Raw genomic sequence first — 13,854 nt, forward strand, 5'->3', positions numbered from 1 at the left:
CGTGATCCTTTGTTTAAGTAGAACCTCCTACTTTTTTCTTTTTTGACTGTAAGAAAACATTACGTAACTTTTTAGTCATGAGTAAACCTTTTTACCGCAATCACAAAAATATACTTTAAGCGTGATCCTTTGTTTAAGTAGAACCTCCTACTTTTTTTTTTTTTTTTTTTTTGACTGTAAGAAAACATTACGTAACTTTTTAGTCATGAGTAAACCTTTTTACCGCAATCACAAAAATATACTTTAAGCGTGATCCTTTGTTTAAGTAGAACCTCCTACTTTTTTCTTTTTTGACTGTAAGAAAACATTACGTAACTTTTTAGTCATGAGTAAACCTTTTTACCGCAATCACAAAAATATACTTTAAGCGTGATCCTTTGTTTAAGTAGAACCTCCTACTTTTTTCTTTTTTGACTGTAAGAAAACATTACGTAACTTTTTAGTCATGAGTAAACCTTTTTACCGCAATCACAAAAATATACTTTAAGCGTGATCCTTTGTTTAAGTAGAACCTCCTACTTTTTTGATTTTGCCAAGTCTGTAATTTAATTTTTACTCCAGAGGATTTTGACAGTAGTCCTGTCTTCTTCGGCCGTTTTAGCACCTATTTTGGTTAGTATAAACGCACATCGCCAGGGACGCCATGTTGAATGCCCACGCTCGCTCTTAGGTCAGATCGATAACTTCATAACTCATTGGTCTGCCTATCTACACCTCAAACAGCGTCCTGTGAAGTGGTTGACACGCAGGACCAACCGAGTCTACAAAATGTTGTTGTTACCACTGACCGACAAGAGACAGCGAATGCACCGTTCCGACCCCCGTCAGTCATCGACCTTTAACATCGAGTGATTGAAGTTGCGGAATCTGTTATTTTATTTGCACTGGGAAGGACTCTCTATATTCAGAGGAGGTCCATTTCCCTAATCCGTTACACGTATTATCATTATATGGCTTTACTTGATAATCCCATTATACAGAATGCACCTTTAGTCCTTAATGCATAATCATAAGCCTCCTTTTACTCCGTAGGGATAAAGCCTATAGTTATAGTTATATCCCCATTATACAGAATGCACCTTTAGTCCTTAATGCATAATCATAAGCCTCCTTTTACTCCGTAGGGATAAAGCCTATAGTCATAGTTATATCCCCATTATACAGAATGCACCTTTAGTCCTTAATGCATAATCATAAGTCTCCTTTTACTCCGTAGGGATAAAGCCTTTCTCCTCCTCCTCCGTCTGGGGAAAAAGTTCTTTTTTATATCATATATTAGGCACAATACAGGCACATTGGTGCACATTATCATTATTATTATTATTATTATTATTACTGGTAAAGTTACAATGCAAAAATACATCTCCATCCTTACCCGTCTTTTTGGGAAAAATAGAAGGCAAAACGTGGTTTCCAAAAGAAGATTGTTTTTATTTTTTAACAGTAGAAAATTACATTTAAGGGTTCAGTTTCATTTATAAAAGTACACAGGTTTTTCAGCTTACTATATATCAGGTTTCAGTCCTCTCCTCAAAATCTCTCAAAAAAGTCTCTAAGTAACATTCTTCTTCTCTCTCCAGCTCAGTGTAAAAATCTCACCCTGCTCTCGCCAGTTGGCCCTTTTTATAAGGTCCGTCACGTCACGCCATCGTCAGTACATAGCTCCAATCACCGTACATTACGTGTCATATCCCTCCTTCAGTTATTTGTTACTTTGCAGTTACATATCAAATCAAGTAATTTATAAGAATACAATGCCCCTCTGACTAGCGCCCCCCCTTCTTGGCCTTGCATTCCAGCCGGTCACTTCTCTACTGCATGGGGCCTCTTTCGTTCTGAGACGAGGGCGAGGCAGACTTCCGTAATATATCTTACATAGCCCACCACATACATATACAGAGATATACAGGTACAATACAGTACTCGGTGTACTATATTACATTAGTTTACATTACATTATAGTCATTATAGTCTGCTCTCCTCTCCTTCCTCTTCTGATTCAAGACTTCAACCAGCAACCCTCCCCGTCTGAAAGGGTTTAACATTACACAGCTCTTTCTCCTCCGTCCCTGTCTCTCTCCTCTCGAGAGGCCCACATTCTGTTGGTTCACTCCCTTTTCACAGCTTTTCACAGACATTTTCTATGGAGACATTTAAAGGCTCAGTTCCATTTTTTATAAGAGAGAGTTCAGTTCCAAGATTTATACTGGTCATATAGGAACGACCCAGGATGTCATTGTCAAAAAGTGTCACTTGTTCTGTGGCACATCTCACCCACTCTGTCATTCTGGGCGGTCATTGTCCATCATCAACTGAATAATGAAGCATATAATTACATGTGAAAAAAGGTATATACGGTCATATAGGAACGACCCAGGATGTCATTGTCAAAAAGTGTCACTTGTTCTGTGGCACTTCTCAAGTATATACACTAATTAGAATACAAATGGAGGGCTGTGCAATTGAGCAGTAATGTGCAAATATAAGTACTTAATTCAACACTTCAGCAGGTACTTAAGCTACATTTTACTCAAGTTAGAGTGAAAGTACTATTCTTGAAAATGTAAAAGTAATAGTAAAAGCAAAAGGAAAAGTACCTCACCAGTTGAAACTCCAGCAGTCCTGTGATCTATTGTTTAACTGCATTACGGGGACGGTTGGGCCTTTTACAAGCCTTTTTATATTTTAATGATCAAATTATGACAATCAAACTTTTTACCACACCAGTTCATTTGTTTCTCAGATAACTGGCACCAGCCAGCCACCCCCTCCTAATGTACAGTTTCCTCCCCCTCGTATGTATATATTTTCTGTTATATAAAATGAAGTTATTATTATTATTATTATTATTATTATTATTATTATTATTATTATTATTATTATTATTATTATTATTATTATTATTATTATTATTATTATTATTATTATTATTATTATTATTATTATTATTATTATTATTATTATTATTATTATTATTATTATTATTATTATTATTATTATTATTATTATTATTATTATTATTATTATTATTATTATTATTATTATTATTATTATTATATTTGCACATCTTGTATGTCACAAATGTAACAGTACTGTATACCTGTATGTCATGTATGTCAGAAATGTCATGATATATATCTGTATGTCATTAATGTCATTATGAATTGAAAACGGGGGACCCTGATGTAAACAAGACGAAAGTCTTTCCCTGCATCCCCTTAACAATTGTGTGTATTGAGCCGTACTGTATATTGTACCCATTCTGCAATCTGTTAATAACGTTTTCAATCAATCAATCAAAAGCCTGATGTTTGTTTTATGAACGCTAGTGCAAACTGCTAGGGATATGAACAAAATGTCTCTCAAAACCGTACACAAGCTCTTTAAAATGTTTATATCACTTGTCATTACTATTAATAGGATTTGTGATTTCCTGCAACTGTCACACCAGTCAATATATATATATACATACAGTAGCATATAAACCAAGGAAGAAGATTTCAGTTTCATTTCTGATTATAATCCCTGATGTTACGATCAGGGGTGACGATGAAGGTGAGGAGAACACAGTTGCAGACCAGGATGAGAGAACCGAGAGAGAGACGAAGGGTGATACTTGATGAAGGGATCTTTACTGAGTCAAACCAAAATACAAAACAAACGAAAGGCACTGGTACTAACAAACAACGAGTGAAAACAAGAAAACGACAGGGGTAGACAGGCACGAACTCACTTGACAAACACCAGGGAACACGGGCACGACACGGGGACAACGCGGAGACAATGACGCCACAATAAGTCAACCAACCAACAAGCAATAAATACAGAAACTAATTAACAATCACAACAGCTGGGGAGAGACAGGCACTTAGAACAAAACAATAATCAAAACAACAGGAAGAGGAACTAGGCAATACAAAACACAGGATAAGAATACCAAACACAAAGAACCTAAACAGATAACACTTGTAACAAATAACCTAATTGTAACAACAGTATATTTTTAATGCAATCAGAGAGTATCTTCACTGACTGCATTAACTGCAGGTGCGCACCAGATGGCCCCATGATACCACCATCAATCCCCTGTGTGGGACAGTAACTCTATTGTTTCTACTGTCACTGTGGTGTTGCCTCTCCCAGCCTTGGGCAGGTCTGGGAGTGTAACAGTACCTCCCCCCCAACGGGGGGCTTCCAGACCCACGAAAACAACGTCCGGACACGGGTGAAGCAGGAAGCCGGGACCCCGGAACAAACCTAGGGCGAGGACCTGGAGACCTGGGGCCGGGAGCCCGAGCAGAAAACCCAGGAGGGGCATAGCAGCCAGGGGGGCTGAAAACGGGTGCAGAGGCCCGGAGAGGGGGGGTGGGGATGGGGACAGAGACCCGGAGAGGGGGGCTGGACCCGGGGACCGAGGCCCGACGAGGGGGGGTGGGGACGGGAACAGAGGCCCGGAGAGGGAAGGCGGGGAGAGAAACAGGGAGCCGGAGAGGGGAGCTGGACCCGGGGACCGAGGCCCGACGAGGGGGGGTGGGGATGGGAACAGAAGCCCGGAGAGGGGAGGCGGGGAGAGAAACAGGGAGCCGGTCAGGGAGCCTGGAGCCGGGGACCGAGGGTAAGGACCCCGGAGTAGGATCCCGGACGAGAGACCCTCCAGCCGCCGGACTAGGGACCGGATCAGGATAGCCGGAACGGACGTGCGGCGGCGACGATCCCCGGAGCAGGATCCAACGCAGACCACGGCAAAGACCACAGCGAAGACCACGGCGAGGACCAGGGCGCCGATCACGGCGTAGGGCTGGACCAGACGTGGAGCCAGGACCAGTCGAGGAGCCAGGACCAGACGGGGCGCCAAGAGCAGTCGAGGAGGAGCCAGGATCAGACGAGAAGCCAGGACCAGTCGAGGAGCAGGGAGCTGGCGTAGCAGCCGGACCAGGTGTAGAGGCTGGACAGGGCGTGGAGACCGGACTGGTCTCGGCGGCGAGGCGTGGCGTAGGATCCGGAGATGAGGAGCCTGGAACGGTGACAGCCGGGGCTACGCCGACCGGAACCAGGCTGGCAGCGACAGCCAGGACAGCTGTGGATGGCTGGCTAGCCACAACAGCCACGCTAGTCCTCCGAGCCTTGCTTCTTTTCTGAGGTTTGCTAGCTGCAGGGCTAAGCTAACGGGCGGGGCTGTGCTAGCTGTGGACGTCTGGTTAGCTTCAGGGACTAGGCTGACCGTGAATCTATTGCTAGCTGGTTGAAGCTGGCTAGCTGCAAGGCCTAAGCTAGCAGTGGGGACTGTGCTAGCTGGGGAGGCCTGGCTAGCTGCGGGGATTAAGCTAGCAGACGGGGTTGTGCTAACTGTGGACGTCTGGTTAGCTGCAGAAGCTAGGCTACCGGACGAGTCTGTGCTAACAATTGAGGCCTGGTTAGCTTCAGGAACTAGGCTGACCGTGAATCTATTGCTAGCTGGTTGAAGCTGGCTAGCTGCAGAGCCTAAGCTAGCAGTGGGGACTGTGCTAGCTGGGGAGGCCTGGCTAGCTGCGGGGGCTAAGCTAGCAGACAGGGTTGTGCTAACTGTGGATGTCTGGTTAGCTGTAGGAGCTAAGCTACCGGACGAGTCTGTGTTAGCCATTGAGGCCTGGTTAGCTTCAGGAACTAGGCTGACCGTGAATCTATTGCTAGCTGGTTGAAGCTGGCTAGCTGCAGAGCCTAAGCTAGCAGTGGGGACTGTGATAGCTGGGGAAGCCTGGCTATCTGCGGGGGCTAAGCTAGCAGACGGGGTTGTGCTAACTGTGGACGTCTGGTTAGCTGCAGGAGCTAAGCTACCGGACGAGTCTGTGTTAGCCCTTGAGGCCCGGTTAGCTTCAGGAGCTAGGCTGACCGTGAGTCTTATGCTAGCAGGTTGAACCTGGCTATCTGCGGGGGCTAAGCTAGCAGACGCGGTTGTGCTAACAATGGGGAACAGGTTAGCTGACGTAGCTACACTAGCCATGGGAACCATACCTGGGATTCGGCTGGTGGGTACGGTAGTAGAGAGCGACCTAAACCCCTCCATGAGGGTAGAGACGTGGTCGGCCATAACCTGCATCGCTGGCTCCTGTGTCGGACTCTCCGTTGCGACCTTGTTGATCATCTGGAGCCAGAATACCCACTTGGCAGGCAAGTAATGTTCCAGATCACCGTCCACCATGCTACGAATGATGGTCATAGTGTCTGCCACCTTGTCTGCTGTGCTCTTGATTGGTGGCGTCATTCTGTTACGATCGGGGGTGACGATGAAGGTGAGGAGAACACAGTTGCAGACAAGGATGAGAGAACTGAGACAGAGACGAAGGGTGATACTTGATGAAGGGATCTTTACTGAGTCAAACCAAAATACAAAACAAACGAAAGGCACTGGTACTAACAAACAACGAGTGAAAACAAGAAAACGACAGGGGTAGACAGGCACAAACTCACTTGACAAACACCAGGGAACACGGGCATGACACAGGGACAACACGGAGACAATGACGCCACAATAACTCAACCAACCAACAAGCAATAAATACAGAAACGAATTAACAATCACAACAGCTGGGGAGAGACAGGCACTTAGAACAAAACAATAATCAAAACAACAGGAAGAGGAACTAGGCAATACAAAACACAGGATAAGAATACCAAACACAAAGAACAACCTAAACAGATAACACTTGTAACAAATAACCTAATTGTAACAACAGTATATTTTTTATGCAATCAGAGAGCATCTTCACTGACTGCATTAACTGCAGGTGCGCACCAGATGGCGCCATGACACCACCATCAATCCCCTGTGTGGGACAGTAACTCCTATTGTTTCTACTGTCACTGTGGTGTTGCCTCTCCCAGCCTTGGGCAGGTCTGGGAGTGTAACACCCTGCTATTGGGTATGGAGCTGAGGTTTGTTTGTGTGATTAGCTGTATCATCCAAGTCTGTTCTTGTTTCCTCTGTCTAGAAGGTCCCATGTTTACCTTGCTGGTCCCCGGCCAAATGTTTAATGAGTTATTTTCAGAAAACAGAAAATGGGATAATTTCAATAACTGCAGGGTTGATTGTTTGGCATATAAGTGAATATAGAATGCTTTTGAATAAGTAAAATTATATTACGTGACATACCGTCACCTGGGGGATTAAGTTCATCTCACAATGCGTTAATTTCCCTGGCTGTAATATGTAGCTAGCGCAGCGCACATGTGTAACGGATGGTACCGTGAGGCGCAGTCATGTTGGACTTCAGATGTTGTGAAGTGACTGGGGCGAGTAGCGGTGCTATGGGTTAAACTCACTCTCACCCTTAAAAGACACATAGACAGGTTACAAAGCAGTGAGTTCACTTCTTGGTATAGCGGTCTGTGCTGTTGCCCGCGGTGTGGGAGACCACAGGTTCGGAACTCCCTCTGGGCATCAACGTTTAAGGTGACGATATGACTACCGTAGTACCGTTACACAAATACAGCTGGGGAACAGCAAGGTTTTAGTCTTGGTTTGGCATTTGCATTGTGACATTTTATTTAAAGTAGATGCAGGGTGGGTCCCTTTGTAATTTTTTACTTTTGGGTGTGGTTTAGCCAATCAGGGAAGGGAATAATTCATTTTAAATTCAGTGTGTGCTACACCCACCAAATGAAGCCTGTTCAATAAAGATAAGAAAGTAAAATAAATCATTAAAGGGGAACTATTTTATTATTTCTTTCACTATTTGGGCACTTTTACACAATTCCTGTGAGTCTATGGAACACCTCTGTAATATATATATTTTTTTTATTCATTGTTTTGTATTTCTAATCAAGTCCTCAAAAACAGCATTTTTCTACCTCAAGATCTCGAGCCATTTTGAGCCTGGGCTCCAACCACTGTGTGCAGCTCATCTTGTACCTCGCCATTATCATGCAGCGGTGTCTTTCTGACATCACAAATCATCACATTTTCAGATGACTCAGTTCAGTGAGGGTGAATATTGTGAGAGGAAAATTGGAAGAATGCGCCAATATGAGAATTAGAGACATAGATCATATTAATATAAGTTCACATAGCTAGGAAACAATGCTAAACACTCAAAAAGGCCATTTATAAGATAGTTCCCCTTTAACATTAGATTTAGAGTAATTTCTACAAACATGTTCTACAAATTAAAGGAAATTATGTGAAATTGTGGAACAGAAAGAAAGCTACTGTTGACCTTTAAGCAGCTCCTACTGCATGGATCCAGATCCCTATGATTCATTGTGTGTGGCGACTGGCTAAAAATACACCCTAAAACTGAATCCCACTGATCCCCATTGAATAACACAGCAATAGCCACTCCGTCTATATGTCTGATTACTTTTGGGACAATCAGCTTGTGTGAGGGCTGGCCCAGCACTGCGCGCTTCTCAGCGCCAATTACCATCACGCACCTGAGAGGAGTTTCCAATCAGCTCGACAGGAGCACTCTTATACACGGTTTGCTGAACATTCAGTGTCGGGTCGTTTTGTCACCACCAGCTCTACTGCTGTTCCCTCTCCTGTTCCTCCAGTGCGCCCTTGGAAGTTGTTGCTGTTTTCTCTCTCTGCCTTCGTGGACCCGTGCCTCGTTTTTCCACTTCGACTTTGCTCCTGGTGAGTTTTTTGAAAGACTATTTTTCTATGAACTGATATCCTCATTTTTGTCCTGGACTCACTGCCTTCATCTGTTTTGTGTGTGTTTCCTTAAACACTGAAGAATTGTCGATTTGTTTTGTTACTCTGCCTCGTAATTCCTACGTTTTCGGTACTAATGACATTCTCTGTTTCTTTTTTCCCCGCGAGTGGGTTAGCATAAAGCTGCAGTGCTGCAGAGCTGCAGAGCCGCAGAGTCATCTCTGCTAAGGGCAGTGCTGCAGAGCCGCAGAGTCAACTCTGCTCTGGGCAGTGCGGCAGAGCCGCAGAGCCCAACTTGGCTAAAGGACATTCCCCTCAAAAGCATTAACATTATTCTTGCACATTTATGTTTTGTGAAAATAAATACGCCCTTCGTTTTTGGCTAACTCTGAACTACCTGTCAGTGTCGTGCTGTTGGGGTTGTTTACAAACCATAACGGCTTGCTTGTTTTTCCGGAGCGATGACACCATTCAATGATAATAATGCATGTAATCACATGCCAAGTCTGAGTTTGTAACTGTCGTCTTGTATTCACACTTTATATATTAGGGGTGATGGTGCAGAGGATTCAGGTTCAAATGCTGGATGAATGGCAGGCTTTGTCAGATATGACCCATTATCCTTTTCGCCATGAAAGGAAATTATATTTAAATTCTACCTTCAAGTACACTGACAGAAGAACGTGTGAGAAGGAAGAACCTCCAACTTCAGAGTCAGTTGGAGGACATTCCAGGTGTTGGACGCATCAAAGGAAATAGTGTTTTTCTTAGTTCAGAGCAAAAAGGAGGAACCCTAAGAACCAATCAGTCATTTGAATGTATAGAATAGGTTCCAAGATTAATAATAATAACAATAATAATAATAATGCATTCAATTTGTAGTGTACTCTACATTTGGAAACCAAATCTCAGAGTGCTACAGGGTAAAACATAGGCGTTAAAAACATAGGCAATTAAAAAACAAGGCATGGAAACGTACCAAAAAAAAAAGGGGATAAAACACACAAAGAAAAAGGTTAACTAAGAGAAGGCTTTTGTGAAGAGGTACGTTTTAGTCCTCTTTTAAAAAACAGTTGTCTGTGGTGCTCTCAGGTAGTCAGGGAGGGCATTCCACAGGCGAGGAGCAGCCGAGCTTCTATGCTTTTACCAACGCGTTCATGTTTCCGGGTTCCCGTTTTGTGCTCTGATTGGCCAGGTCATGTGACATGTGCGCCAATCGTGGGACGGCAAGTTCTGCGCCTATTTCCGGGTCGAACAGCCTGCAAACTACCTAACGCCTAGTTTATCACTGGTTAAGCTTAGGCGACTCTTTTGAAGTTGGTTAAGGTTAGAGTTTGGAATCAGGGCAGGCGTTTTATCGCCATGCTCTAAGACAGGGGTCAGCAACCTTTTTGACATGGAGTGCCTGTTTGAAATATAGTTGTAACTAGTGTGCCTCAACAATATTCCATGCATCGTAATTTTTTTTTCTCATAATCAGGTATTTTTAATGATAATTTTTACATTATTACATCATTATTGTTATTGTTATTATTAACAATATTATTATGATGGTTGTATTAACCCTAAATCTGAGTTGGGGGGGGGGGAGAATGCAATGCAGACAAACAGCTGCATACAGTGCGACCATTTCACTCACATTTGCCCATTCATTTTTGGACACATCACACACCATCGGTGTGTGTACTGTACGTGTGCTGTCATAGCTCCACCTACAGGCCTACCTAATGGAGAACACCAGGAGAACACCAGGATGTGAATGGAGGGTGAATGTGAGGTATATCGTGTAAATAAGTTTTGATTGATCGCAAGACTACACTGTAAAAAAAAGAAATAATAATAAGTTACCAGAACTTAAAAATATTGAGTTAAATTACTGTGCATTAAGGTTTTCAGTTTTCAATCCATAATAAGTTAACAGAAAAATAAGTACACAACCACATTATTTCAACCTAATAAAACTATGTTTATTGTCATTGTTTTAAGAACACACGTTGACTTGGTAATACTCACATTTTGAGTAAAAAAAATGGCTTTTAACATGTGCAATGTTCAATGAAATAGAAAAATAAATAATAAAATTTGTTGATTAATCCCACTGGTCACAATGGTGACCGACCGTAATAATGTTTTTGTTATAAGGCTCTGCAAATGTTATTGAATGATGTAGCAATGTATTTCCAGCTAAATTGAAATAATAAACAATTAAAGGGTCTCAATTAAATATGTGGTAGTAAAAAGAACCTGTGGGAGGATTTCAACAAGATAAATGCGACAACTGTGCAAAATATTTCACTATAATATTAAAAAAAAAAAAAAAAAAAACGTATATTTTTTTTATTTATTTTTTAATGCTGCCCCCTGTGCCTATGAAAATGCCCCTGCGTGCCTATGCAGGCACGCGTGCCTAGGGTTGCCTACCCGTGCTCTAAGACAAACTCTAACCTTAACCAACTTCAAAAGAGCGCCTAAGCTTAACCAGTGTAGAAACTTGCGGTCCCACGATTGGGCGTACATGTCACATGACCTGGCCAATCAGAGACGCGGAAACACGAACACGTTGGTTAAAGCAATCAGGCGGCCCGCGTGCCCATGGTGCGGAGCTTGGTCCTGGGGGGAAGGAGGTGGTTTGTGTTGGCGGAGCGAAGGCTATGAGTGATTAACAATGTTGTGATGTAAGAGAGAGGTTTACCAATAAGGGCTTTAAAGATAAACAAATACCAATGATGGTTATGCCTTTCAACCAGAGAAGAATGACATCCAAACATTAGATTTTCAGTAACTAGTAAGACCAATGACTTAAGTCAGATCGGAACCTGCAACACGACAATCGTGTGTGTTGTACCAGACCACAGCAAGCACCGTGAAGAGAGATACTGTAGGAGACAGAGAGACACAGAGATACTGTAGGAGAACGAGGAAACAGAGAGACACAGAGATACTGTAGGAGAGCGAGGAGACAGAGAGACACAGAGATACTGTAGGAGAGCGAGGAGACAGAGAGACACAGAGATACTGTAGGAGAGCGAGGAGACAGGGAGCCATAGAGATACTGTAGGAGAGCGAGGAGACAGAGAGACACAGATATACTGTAGGAGAGCGAGGAGACAGAGAGACACAGAGATACTGTAGGAGAGCGAGGAGACAGAGACAGAGATACTGTAGGAGAGCGAGGAGACAGAGACAGAGATACTGTAGGAGAGCGAGGAGACAGAGATACTGTAGGAGAGCGAGGAGACAGAGAGACACAGAGATACTGTCTGTAGGGGAGCGAGGAGACAGAGAGACACAGAGATACTGTAGGAGAGCGAGGAGACAGAGAGACATAGAGATACTGTAGGAGAGCGAGGAGACAGAGAGACATAAAGATACTGTAGGAGAGCGAGGAGACAGAGAGATACAGAGATACTGTAGGAGAGCGAGGAGACAGAGAGACATATAGCTGCAGTGGGGATTTGAAGAGAGAGAGAGAGAGAGTAACAGAGACAGAGAGAGAAACAGACAGAGAGAGACAGAGAGAAAGAGAGAAAGCGAATGAAAGAGAGAGCGAGAGCAAGAGAGAGAGAAACATAGAGACAGAGATAGACAGAGAGAAAGAGAGAAACAGAGAAAAAGAGAGAGAGAACGAGAGCAAGCGAGAGAGAAACAGAGACAGAGATAAAGAGAGAAAGCGAGAGAGAGTGAGAGCAAGAGAGAAGGAAACATAGGGACAGAGAGAGAAAAAGAGAGAGAGTGAGAGCAAGAGAGAGAGAAACATAGGGACAGAGAGAGAAAGAGAGAGAGAAACATAGGGAGAGAGAGAGAGAGAGAGAGAGAGAGAGAGAGAGAGAGAGAGAGAGAGAGAGAGAGAGAGAGAGAGAGAGAGAGAGAGAGAGAGAGAGAGAGAGAGAGAGAGAGGCCTACTTGCCAGGGAGGAGACACTGACAGACACCAGGTCCCCTAATCAATTCTCTCCAGTGACACAGTGGTTGAATAAAAGGTAGCATAACACTTTATATCAAGGTAGGTGTGTAGAATAGTTTTGGTTTAGAATAGATTTTGTTTTATATGTTCAAAAAACACCATATTCTTGGGGAACTTGCGCATCAGTCTGATACTACTCACTATATATAATCTATACTATGACTATGCTTATGTCAATCATAAAGATTCATATAATTTTAAAAAGGAGGGTACAGTATTGCTGTATTCAAACACTCTTCACTGTGACTTTATATAGAATATATAGAATAACAAAATGTATCAATCATACGTTTAAACTGTGCAGATCTCCAAACATTTTTCAGCTAAGTAATATTAGAATCATGCCAGCCCTGAAGATTATGTCAAGACTTCAATACATCAATAATTAAGAGCTCAAAGGTCAAACTGTATAAATATGACAATAAAATGATACTTCCCTTTTATAAAGAAAGTATTTCAGAACTTGGTGAGAAAGAGAATTGAGGAGCAAAAAGTTGGTAGTTTACCTGGTGCCTTGCTTTTTGGAGCGTTGGTCTAGGAGGTTGACCTGCCTGGTCTCTCGGCTGAAGAGATATTCTCCTGAATGAGACGGGTCTCGTGGCTCAGATGGGGGACGGATGGACCAGTCCTCTAGAGATGATGAAGAGAGAGACCAGAGAGCTACGCAGGCTCAGACAGACGGGTGCTGAGTGGAGAGAGAGACCAGAGAGCTACGCAGGCTCAGACAGACGGGTGGATCAGTGTTGTGATGTTGCTGATGATGACTCTCCAGATAGATGTTGACAACAGCTGGCTCCAGGACACGGTCTGCGCTCCACGCCGTACTGCACAATACTGTGATTCTGTACAGGGGCATGGGAAGAGAACCAGGGGCATCACGAGAGGAGTGCCCCCCCCCCCTCACATCCTCCCTTCCCCTTCTCTCTCCTCCTCCTCTTCCTCCTTCCCCCCTCCCTCTTCCCCTCCCCACTTTACATCCTTGTCAGAACTCCCTCTGTTTTGCAGAGAAGAATTCTTCGGCAATAAGAAGGGAAGTGGAATTGTTTTCAGGGATCAATGGCAATTCCGCCCTGAGCAAAACTTCCAGAGTGCCGTTATTTACTCTTTGTCCCTTGTCATTACTTCCCACTGGCTACAGTTGGCTGGGCCGTGGCAAGGTACTATAGACACGGTACATCTTTTGCAGTGTACCTTTAAGAGCTCAGATGTACTGTATAGTATGATGCGATGTTAAAGGTAATAACATTATTTTACACTTT

At 43.4% G+C, this 13,854-nt stretch overlaps 1 protein-coding gene across 1 annotated transcript in view; it reads right to left on the reverse strand.

The window, feature by feature from the left end:
• The window catches only part of gja5a (gap junction protein, alpha 5a), a gene marked incomplete at its 3' end in the record, with an annotated part of 159,708 nt that extends 146,401 nt beyond the window's left edge, over positions 1–13,307 (reverse strand). Inside the window, exon 1 of the mRNA XM_084319946.1 lies at positions 13,102–13,307. The remainder of the gene's footprint in view (positions 1–13,101) is intronic.
• Between the last annotated feature and the right edge of the window lie 547 nt (positions 13,308–13,854).

This window comes from Notolepis coatsorum (genome assembly GCF_963971535.1).
Source record: "Notolepis coatsorum genome assembly, chromosome: 8".
Lineage (NCBI taxonomy): Eukaryota > Metazoa > Chordata > Actinopteri > Aulopiformes > Paralepididae > Notolepis > Notolepis coatsorum.